Source organism: Rutidosis leptorrhynchoides, chromosome 8 (genome assembly GCF_046630445.1).
Source record: "Rutidosis leptorrhynchoides isolate AG116_Rl617_1_P2 chromosome 8, CSIRO_AGI_Rlap_v1, whole genome shotgun sequence".
NCBI classification, from domain to species: Eukaryota; Viridiplantae; Streptophyta; class Magnoliopsida; order Asterales; family Asteraceae; genus Rutidosis; species Rutidosis leptorrhynchoides.
In genome coordinates this window covers 253,882,241-253,894,546 of record NC_092340.1, presented here as the reverse complement: position 1 = coordinate 253,894,546, position 12,306 = coordinate 253,882,241, and positions in this window count along the sequence as shown.

Genomic DNA, 12,306 nt, shown 5'->3' with positions numbered 1-12,306 from the left:
TATTTGAGTAGTAAGGTTATTGTGAATCATTATATTCATAGATTTTACTCGAATGGGTTCTCTGTCCTTCCTGCTCAAGGCGTCGGCTACCACATTTGCCTTCCCCGGGTGGTAACGAATCTCAAAGTCGTAATCATTCAACAATTCAATCCACCTACGCTGCCTCATATTCAGTTATTTCTGATTAAATATGTGTTGAAGACTTTTGTGGTCGGTATATATAATACTTTTGACCCCATATAAGTAGTGCCTCCAAGTCTTTAATGCAAAAACAACCGCGCCTAATTCCAAATCATGCGTCGTATAATTTTGCTCGTGAATCTTCAATTGTCTAGACGCATAAGCAATCACCTTCGTTCGTTGCATTAATACACAACCGAGACCTTGCTTTGATGCGTCACAATAAATCACAAAATCATCATTCCCTTCAGGCAATGACAATATAGGTGCCGTAGTTAGCTTTTTCTTCAATAACTGAAATGCTTTCTCTTGTTCATCCTTCCATTCAAATTTCTTCCCTTTATGCGTTAATGCAGTCAAGGGTTTTGCTATTCTGGAAAAGTCTTGGATGAACCTTCTGTAGTAACCAGCTAGTCCTAAAAATTGACGTATATGCTTCGGAGTTTTTGGGGTTTCCCACTTTTCAACGATTTCGATCTTTGCCGGGTCCACCTGGATACCTTCTTTGTTCACTATGTGACCGAGGAATTGAACTTCTTCCAACCAAAATGCACACTTTGAAAACTTAGCGTACAGTTTTTCTTTCCTCAATACTTCTAGTACTTTTCTCAAATGTTCTTCGTGCTCTTGATCATTCTTTGAGTAAATAAGTATGTCATCGATGAAAACAATGATAAACTTATCAAGATATGATCCACACACTCAGTTCATAAGGTCCATGAACACAGCTGGTGCATTAGTTAAACCAAATGGCATGACTATAAACTCATAATGACCGTAACATGTTCTGAAAGCAGTCTTTGGAATATCATCTTCTTTCACCCGCATTTGATGATACCCGAAACGTAAGTCAATCTTTGAATAAACAGATGAGCCTTGTAGTTGATCAAATAAGTCGTCGATTCTCGGTAGTGGGTAGCGGTTCTTGATGGTAAGTTTGTTCAACTCTCGGTAGTCGATACACAACCTGAATGTACCATCTTTCTTCTTGACAAACAAAACAGGAGCTCCCCACGGTGATGTGCTTGGTCGAATGAAACCACGCTCTAAAAGTTCTTGTAATTGGCTTTGCAGTTCTTTCATCTCGCTGGGTGCGAGTCTGTAAGGAGCACGAGCTATTGGTGCAGCTCCTGGTACAAGATCTATTTGAAATTCAACGGATCGATGTGGGGGTAGTCCCGGTAATTCTTTCGGAAATACATCGGGAAATTCTTTTGCGACGGGAACATCATTGATGCTCTTTTCTTCAATTTGTACTTTCTCGACGTGTGCTAGAACAGCATAGCAACCTTTTCTTATTAGTTTTTGTGCTTTCAAATTACTAATAAGATGTAGCTTCGTGTTGCCCTTTTCTCCGTACACCATTAAGGGTTTTCCTTTTTCTCGTATAATGCGAATTGCATTTTTGTAACAAACGATCTCTGCTTTCACTTCTTTTAACCAGTCCATACCGATTATCACATCAAAACTCCCTAACTCTACTGGTATCAAGTCAATCTTAAATGTTTCACTAACCAGTTTAATTTCTCGATTCCGACATATATTATCTGCTGAAATTAATTTACCATTTGCTAATTCGAGTAAAAATTTACTATCCAACGGCGTCAATGGACAACTTAATTTAGCACAAAAATCTCTACTCATATAGCTTCTATCCGCACCCGAATCAAATAAAACGTAAGCAGATTTATTGTCAATAAGAAACGTACCCGTAACAAGCTCCGGGTCTTCCTGTGCCTCTGTCGCATTAATATTGAAAACTCTTCCGCGGCCTTGTCCATTCGTGTTCTCCTGGTTCGGGCAATTTTTAATAATGTGGCCCGGTTTTCCACATTTATAACAAACTACATTGGCATAACTTGCTCTGACACTACTTGCTCCACCATTACTCGTTCCGACACCATTTGTTCCTTTCGTTCTGTTAACCCCTGGTCCGTAGACCTCACACTTCGCCACGCTATGACCATTTCTTTTACACTTGTTGCAAAATTTGGTGCAGAACCCCGAGTGATACTTTTCACACCTTTGGAATAGCTGCTTCTGATTGTTGTTGTTGTTGCGATTGTTACTATTGTTGGGACGATTGTTGTTGTTGCTGTTGTTGTTGTTGTTGTTGTTGTTGTTGTTGTTGTTGTTGTTGTTGTTGGGCCGTTTGTTGTAGTTGCGATTGATGTTGCGATTGTTGGGATAATTGTTGCGATTATTATTGTAATTGCTGTTGTTGTTGTATTGGTGATTCTTATCACCGTTTTCCTCCCACTTTCTTTTAACTTGCTTCACATTGACCTCTTCAGCTGTCTGTTCTTTAATTCTTTCCTCAATCTGGTTCTTTTTTGTGAGCCATTCTACATGCCTGTTGTATGGAGGCGGGCTCGTGTGAACTTATATCTTCTTGGATTCTTTCTGGTAATCCTTTCACAAATGCGTCGATCTTCTCTTCCTCATCTTCGAATGCTCGCGGACACAATAGGCACAATTCTGTGAATCGTCTTTCGTACGTGGTAATATCAAATCCTTGGGTTCGTAACCCTCTAAGTTCTGTCTTGAGCTTATTGACCTCGGTTCTGGGACGGTACTTCTCGTTCATCAAGTGCTTGAATGCTGACCACGGTAGTGCGTAAGTATCATCTTGTCCCACTTGCTCTAGATAGGTATTCCACCATGTTAACGCAGAACCTGTGAAGGTATGCGTAGCGTACTTCACTTTGTCCTCTTCAGTACACTTACTTATGGCAAACACCGATTCAACCTTCTCGGTCCACCGTTTCAATCCGATCGGTCCTTCGGTTCCATCAAATTCCAAAGGTTTGCAGGCAGTGAATTCTTTGTAGGTGCATCCTACACGATTTCCTGTACTGCTAGATCCAAGGTTATTGTTGGTATGTAGCGCAGCCTGTACTGCGGCTATGTTTGAAGCTAGAAAAGTACGGAATTCCTCTTCATTCATATTCACGGTGTGTCGAGTAGTCGGTGCCATTTCCTTCAAAATAGTCAAATGGAACAAGTTAATCATACAGAATATTAAGAGTAGTTAATAGTATTTCGTAGCATAATATGAACTCATTTATAAAAGCTTTTTCTTCATATTAGCATTTTATAAGTTTAAATTCGGGTAGTACCTACCCGTTAAGTTCATACTTAGTAGCTAATATACAATTCAACTACTACAATTCTATATGAAAAACTGATTATAATAATATTTCGCGTTCAAACTTTTATACAATATTTTATAAACTTACAATACCGCTTATTTTACATAAAGCATGAAATATAGCACACAATAACTTTGATACAAGATAGTTGTCAAGATAATTCTAGCTAGTACACAAGTCGTTCAGCAAAGGCAATAAAGACACGTAATTCATACGTCCAGAAACAAGTCATGCATTCTGGTTTTACTAGGACTACTTCCCATCCTTGGTCTTGTGGAACATAACCGTTATGGCCGTTGATAAGACAGCGTGTTGTAACGTTGTCAAAGGGACGAGGGTTACGTAATGACCAACAGTCTCGTAATAACCTAAAAACCTCATTTCTTACCCCAATTACCGACTCCGTCACTTGTGGGAATGTTTTGTTTAATAGCTGTAGCCCGACGTTCTTTTTCTCACTTTGGTGAGAAGCGAACATTACTAACCCGTAAGCATAGCATGCTTCTTTATGTTGCATGTTAGCCGCTTTTTCTAAATCATGAAGTCCTATATTCAGATACATTGAGTCAAAATAATTTCTTAACCCGTTGCGTAAAATAGCATTTGGGTTCCCCGCAATATATGTGTCAAAGTAAACACATCGTAACTTATGGGTTTCCCAATGTGATATCCCCCATCTTTCAAACGAAAGTCTCTTATAAACCAAGACATTCTTGGAACGTTCTTCGAATGTCTTACAAACTGATTTCGCCGTAAATAGTTGTGCCGAGGAATTCTGACCGACTCTAGACAAGATTTCATCAATCATGTCTCCGGGTAGGTCTCTTAAAATATTGGGTTGTCTATCCATTTTGTGTTTTTATACTGTAAAATAGACAAGAGTTAGATTCAAAAAAAAATAATACTTATTAATACAAGCAATTTTTACATATATCATAAAGCATAAGCACACTATATTACATATATTACACCACACGAATACAACTATCTTATTCCGACTCGCTCGTTTCTTCTTCTTCGGTTTTGGTTCGTTTTGCCAAGTTTCTAGGGATATATGATGTTCCCCTAATACGAGCTGTCATTTTCCACAACGGTTTAGAAAAACCTGGTGGTTTAGAGGTTTCCGGGTCATTGTTACAACTTAAGGGCTTCGGGGGTTGACTATACATATAAAGTTCATCGGGGTTGGAATTAGATTTCTCTATTTTTATGCCCTTTCCCTTATTATTTTCTTTTGCCTTTTTAAATTCAGTTGGGGTAATTTCTATAACATCATCGGAATTCTCGTCGAAATCCGATTCATCGGAGAATTGGTAATCCTCCCAATATTTTGCTTCCTTGGCGGAAACACCATTGACCATAATTAACCTTGGTCGGTTGGTTGATGATTTTCTTTTACTTAACCGTTTTATTATTTCCCCCACTGGTTCTATTTCCTCCTCCGGTTCCTCCTTTTCCGGTTCTGATTCTTCTTTCGGTTCTGATTCTTCTTCCGGTTCTTCTTCGGGAACTTGTGAATCAGTCCAATATATATTCGACTCTTCGTTATTATTAGGTGAGTTAATGGGATTTGTGCTAGAGGTAGACATCTATCACACAATATCAAACATGTGAAGAGATTAATATATCACATAATATATACATGTTAATAATATATAGTTTCCAACAAAAATGTTAAGCAATCATTTTTAAAGAAAATACGATCGAAGTCCAGACTCACTAATGCATCCTAACAAACTCGATAAGACACACTAATGCAAATTTTCTGGTTCTCTAAGACCAACGCTCGGATACCAACTGAAATGTCCCGTTCTTATTGATTAAAAACGTTCCATATTACTTGATTTCGTTGCGAGGTTTTGACCTCTATATGAGTCGTTTTTCAAAGACTGCATTCATTTTAAAACAAACCATAACCTTTATTTCATCAATAAAGGTTTAAAAAGCTTTACGTAGATTATCAAATAATGATAATCTAAAATATCATGTTTACACACGACTATTACATAATGGTTTACAATACAAATATGTTACAATGAAGTAAGTTTCTTGAATGCAGTTTTTACACAATATCATACAAGCATGGACTCTAAATCTTGTCCTTATTTAAGTATGCGACAGCGGAAGCTCTTAATAATCACCTGAGAATAAACATGCTTAAAACGTCAACAAAAATGTTGGTGAGTTATAGGTTTAACCTATATATATCAAATCGTAACAATAGACCACAAGATTTCATATTTCAATATACATCCCATACATAGAGATAAAAATCATTCATATGGTGAACACCTGGTAATCGACATTAACAAGATGCATATATAAGAATATCCCCATCATTCCGGGACACCCTTCGGATATGATATAAATTTCGAAGTACTAAAGCATCCGGTACTTTGGATGGGGTTTGTTAGGCCCAATAGATCTATCTTTTGGATTCGCGTCAATTAGGGTGTCTGTTCCCTAATTCTTAGATTACCAGACTTAATAAAAAGGGGCATATTCGATTTCGATAATTCAACCATAGAATGTAGTTTCACGTACTTGTGTCTATTTTGTAAATCATTTATAAAACCTGCATGTATTCTCTTCCCAAAAATATTAGATTTTAAAAGTGAGACTATAACTCACTTTCACAGATTTTTACTTCGTCGGGAAGTAAGACTTGGCCACTGGTTGATTCACGAACCTATAACAATATATACATATATATCAAAGTATGTTCAAAATATATTTACAACACTTTTAATATATTTTGATGTTTTAAGTTTATTAAGTCAGCTGTCCTCGTTAGTAACCTACAACTAGTTGTCCACAGTTAGATGTACAGAAATAAATCGATAAATATTATCTTGAATCAATCCGCGACCCAGTGTATACGTATCTCAGTATTGATCACAACTCAAACTATATATATTTTGGAATCAACCTCAACCCTGTATAGCTAACTCCAACATTCACATATAGAGTGTCTATGGTTGTTCTGAAATATACATAGATGTGTCGACATGATAGGTCGAAACATTGTATACGTGTCTATGGTATCTCAAGATTTCATAATATACAATACAAGTTGATTAAGTTATGGTTGGAATAGATTTGTTACCAATTTTCACGTAGCTAAAATGAGAAAAATTATCCAATCTTGTTTTACCCATAACTTCTTCATTTTAAATCCGTTTTGAGTGAATCAAATTGCTATGGTTTCATATTGAACTCTATTTTATGAATCTAAACAGAAAAAGTATAGGTTTATAGTCATAAAAATAAGTTACAAGTCATTTTTGTAAAGGTAGTCATTTCAGTCGAAAGAACGACGTCTAGATGACCATTTAGAAAACATACTTCCACTTTGAGTTTAACCATAATTTTTGGATATAGTTTCATGTTCATAAAAAAATCATTTTCTTAGAATAACAACTTTTAAATCAAAGTTTATCATAGTTTTTAATTAACTAACCCAAAACAGCCCGCGGTGTTACTACGACGGCGTAAATCCGGTTTTACGGTGTTTTTCGTGTTTCCAGGTTTTAAATCATTAAGTTAGCATATCATATAGATATAGAATATGTGTTTAGTTGATTTTAAAAGTCAAGTTAGAAGAATTAACTTTTATTTGCGAACAAGTTTAGAATAAACTAAACTATGTTCTAGTGATTACAAATTTAAACCTTCGAATAAGATAGCTTTATATGTATGAATCGAATGATGTTATGAACATCGTTACTACAGCTTTATATGTATGAATTGAATGATGTTATGAACATCATTACTACCTCAAGTTCCTTGGATAAACCTACTGGAAATGAGAAAAATAGATCTAGCTTCAAAGGATCCTTGGATGGCTTGAAAGTTCTTGAAGCAGAATCATGACACGAACACAATTTCAAGTAAGATTTCCACTCGAAATAAGATTGTTATAGTTATAGAAATTGAATTAAAGTTTGAATATGATTATTACCTTGTATTAGAAAGATAACCTACTGTAAGTAACAAAGGTTTCTTGATCTTGGATGATTACTTGGAATGGATTTAGAAAACTTGGAAGTAAACTTGCAATCTTGGAAGTATTCTTGATTTTATGAAACTAGAACTTTTGGAATTTATGAAGAACACTTAGAACTTGAAGATAGAACTTGAGAGAGATCAATTATATGAAGAAAATTGAAGAATGAAAGTGTTTGTAGGTGTTTTTGGTCGTTGGTGTATGGATTAGATATAAAGGATATGTAATTTTGTTTTCATGTAAATAAGTCATGAATGATTACTCATATTTTTGTAATTTTATGAGATATTTCATGCTAGTTGCCAAATGATGGTTCCCAAATGTGTTAGGTGACTCACAAGGGCTGCTAATAGCTGATCATTGGAGTGTATATACCAATAGTACATACATCTAAAAGCTGTGTATTGTACGAGTACGAATACTGGTGCATACGAGTAGAATTGTTGATGAAACTGAACGAGGATGTAATTGTAAGCATTTTTGTTAAGTAGAAGTATTTTGATAAGTGTCTTGAAGTCTTTCAAAAGTGTATAAATACATATTAAAACACTACATGTATATACATTTTAACTGAGTCGTTAAGTCATCGTTAGTCATTACATGTAAATGTTGTTTTGAAATCTTTAGGTTAACGATCTTGTTGAATGTTGTTAACCCATTTTTTATTATAACAAATGAGATGTTAAATTGTTATATTATCATGATATTATGATATATAATATATCTTAGTATGATGTATATACAGTTAAATGTCGTTACAACGATAATCGTTACATATATGTCTCGTTTCGAAATCATTAAGTTAGTAGTCTTATTTTTACATATGTATTTCATTGTTAATACACTTAATAATATATTTACTTATCATTTAACATAATTAACCAAGTGTATCAATATCTTAATATGATTCATATGTACCTAATAAGACGTTGTTATAACGATAATAGTTATATATATCGTTTTCGAGTTTCTTAAATTAATAGTCTCATTTTTATGTATATAACTCATTGTTAAAATACCTAATGAGATACATACTTATAATAAAATCATGTTAACTATATATATAACCATATATATGTCATCGTATAGTTTTTACAAGTTTTAACGTTCGTGAATCACCGGTCAACTTGGGTGGTCAATTGTCTATATGAAACCTATTTCAATTAATCAAGTCTTAACAAGTTTGATTGCTTAACATATTGGAAACACTTAATCATGTAAATAACAATTTCATTTAATATATATATAAACATGGAAAAGTTCGGGTCACTACAGCGGAGCTGTGAAGCACAAAACTTCCGCACTCGTGGAGCTGTACAGTTCAAAGTGGGCCTATAAAAGGCCGCGCATTCTGATCGATTTGCTTACACTTTTCTACTTCAATCTCTTAATCTCTCTCTCTCTCTCTATACATATATATATATATATATATATATATATATATATTATAATTATAATTATAATTTAAGTTAAGTTAATTTTAATAATAAAGTTATGGTTTAGTTGGGTTATTGTAAGAAATGTTTTACGGGTTTTAAGTCGGAACTCTGTCCGTGTAACGCTACGCGATAAATAATCACTGTAAGCTATGTTCTTCCTTTTTAAATTAATGTATCGTAACTAAGTTATTATTATGCTTATTTGAGCCGAAGTAATCGTGATGTTAGACTAAATATTAAGATGAAGTTATTGGATTTTGTACCATAATTAAGTTTTGGATAAAAGACCGACACTTGTGAACATCGGACTATTGACTATTAATAGGTAGGAGGTATTGTCTAATCGAATGACAACTCATTGGAACCTGTCGAACCTATCTTCAAATTAGTTAATCTAATAATTATTAAAATGATTATGTATGTCCTATTTAGTGACGTTTATACAACATCTTTTACGATCATTTAATTAATTATTCGGGTTGGGTAATTGATTATTCATTCTGATCAAGTGGGTAAATTAATATTCATATCTCATTAAAATAGGGGTGGATTACATACAAGGATAATTGGTGTAATTGTTAATAATGTATTAAAACCTTGGATTATACGCAGTCGATAACCTAGTGTAATCATTAAACGAAGTATTAAAACCTTGTTATAGTTCGAATCCCCAATTAGTTGGCATATTTGACTTCAGGAATAAGGTTAATTTGACAAGCATTTTATAATTATGACCGATGGACTATTATGGACAAAAACCAGATAGGTATCAAATAAACCAGGACAAAGGACAATTACCCCGGGTAACAATTAATTAAAATCAAAACGTCAAACATCATGGTTACGGAAGTTTAAATAAGCATAATTGTTTTATTTTATATCTCATCGAACTTTTATTTACTGTCATTTATTTATTTTCATTTTAAATATTGTTATTTATTTTACGCATTTTAATTATCGTCATTTATCTTTACACTTAAAATATAAAATCGACAAACCGGTCATTAAACGGTAAAAACCCCCTTTTATAATAATATTACTATGTATAATTATATATATTTTATATAAATATAGTTGTAAAAAAATATATTGTTAAACTCAGCTAGCTCCCTGTGGAACGAACCAGACTTACTAAAAACTACACTACTCTACGATTAGGTACACTGCCTATAGTGTTGTAGCAAGGTTTAGGTATATCCACTCTATAAATAAATAAATAACTTGTGTAAAATTGTATCGTATTTAATAGTATTTCGCAATAAAAATATAACTATTTCGTACCCCTCTGCTTTAACATCAAGTTTTTGGCGCCGCTGCCGGGGAACAAAAAGCGAAACGCTATATTTTTAATTTATATTTGTAAAAATAAAAAAAAAATAAAAAAATATTAAAAAAACATTTTTTTTAAGATTTTGTAAAATTATAAAGTATATTTGTTTTTATCTTTAGTTTTTAAAACATATGTTTATTTTATTTTATATAAATTTTCTCTATATATAAATTTTCGAAAAAAAATAAAATTTTACGCTGAACCTGCTTATTTTGGCCTACATTAATCTGAGACTGCGTAACTCCGCACTCGCGGAGCCGTCTGACAGGTCAAACACTCAGCCTGCATTTATTACGAAATTAAGGTTATAATTTAATTATTATTAATTATAATTAGGGTTTAATTAAATATTAATTAGTTTTAGTTTTAATTAAATTTGTATTTTTAAGTTTTATTTAGTTTTATTAATTATAAAATTAATACTTTTATAAAATAATAATACAAAAATAATATTTTCATAAAACTAAATAATTTTATCATTTTTTATTTTCTTTTTATAAATTGTATATTTTTTTATCATTTAATTCGTAATTTGTATATTTATCATTTGTAATTAGTTTTAAACTTAGTTTTTGCCGTAGTATTTTATATTTTTAGATTTTTAGGCATTGCCGTAAAATCCCTTAAGTGCTTTTTCTTTAGATTAAGATTTAGACGCTTTAGAATTTTACGACGTCACTTATCGCTTTAATATTTAATAGATTTTAGTGCCTAATTAAGTTATTGCCGTTTTGGATATAGAATTCCTTTTAAGTTTTAATTCCTTTAGACGTAATTTTTAATATTTAGTTTTTAGACTTTTAAGTTTCGACGCTTTACTTTCTTATTATTATTTTTCAACATTTTATTTTTTTCAACGTTTTTGGACGCACTCTTCTTCTTTCTCATTTCTACGCTCTAGTTTTTAGGACTTAGAATTTTTTCTATTTCTTCTCTAAAATTTCAAAACGAAAAATTATTTTAAGCGGTTAAATTGATAGGCATCCAAAATTTTCTGGTTCGTAGTAATAGTTGGATTTGTTAGTGGCGAGTTGTGGGCTTCCGATTTAAAGGGTCCTGGCTACCTGCTGCATCTATTGGCTATTCGAAAAGTGAGCAAAATCAGAAAAGTCTATTAATTTGATAACTTATATAATTTTTATCTTTTATAACTAATAGGAAATTCTGTGAATGCACCGAGCAAAACGTTCACCACTGATGTGTTAAGACGTAACCTTTAAAATGTAGACAATATGCTTAATAATTAACACATAATACAGGCAACTAAAACCCGATCATGTAGTAACTAGCAAGTAAATTGACCAGTTCGATCCACAGGGAGAAGTTTGTTTTAAGGACTTCAAAAACAGTTAATTATTCTAAGAAAAAGGGGAGTTTTAATTATAGAATTGTTAAGTAACAAACGGGAAATAAAATGAGATAAATAACAAGGATGAGAAGGCGGTGTTTACTTCAATGCTTGATAAATGATAGGGATTGTTCTTTTATACTTAAACCCGTTATTTTGTAGTTACAAGTAAATGGTTCATATCAATCTCACAATATCTATAAACCGAGAACTATAAACTTAGTAAATTCACATAAACCTTGTCATTAGTTCTTCTTTACCTATGTTTAATCAATAAGACTCTTCCTTGGTTGAATTCACATAAAACCTAGTTTATTAAGATCACTCTAAATAAACTACACGATTGTAAAATCTAGTTACCATTCAATTACCATCATACACTCACATGTAGATGTCTAAATCACTAGGTGTTGAAGTACAAGCCATGAAACTCACATGTAGATGTCTAAATCACTAGGTGTTGAAGTACAAGCCATGAACATTGATAAACTCTCATAAACCAATTCATAACTTGTATAATTGAACTAGAGTAAATGGATACTTACAACAATGGATCTATGCAAGAACATAATTGATTTAGATTGATTAGATTAATTAGACCCAACCCGGTTAAACTCACGTAAAACCTAAATTACAGCAATCACTTGAGGTAAATTCATGACTACGTAGTTCTAGTACTTATTCAATTACCGATCTAAACATATAGCAAAGTCGTCAATTAAGTATATGTTTACCCGTCTAGATTACTAAAAGTATTGAAGAATAGATTATGTTCCTAGTGTCACATGTAGTTAACAATCTATGTAATTGAAGTAAAGTACCAAACTAGCATAACTATGGTTCTTTTGGTT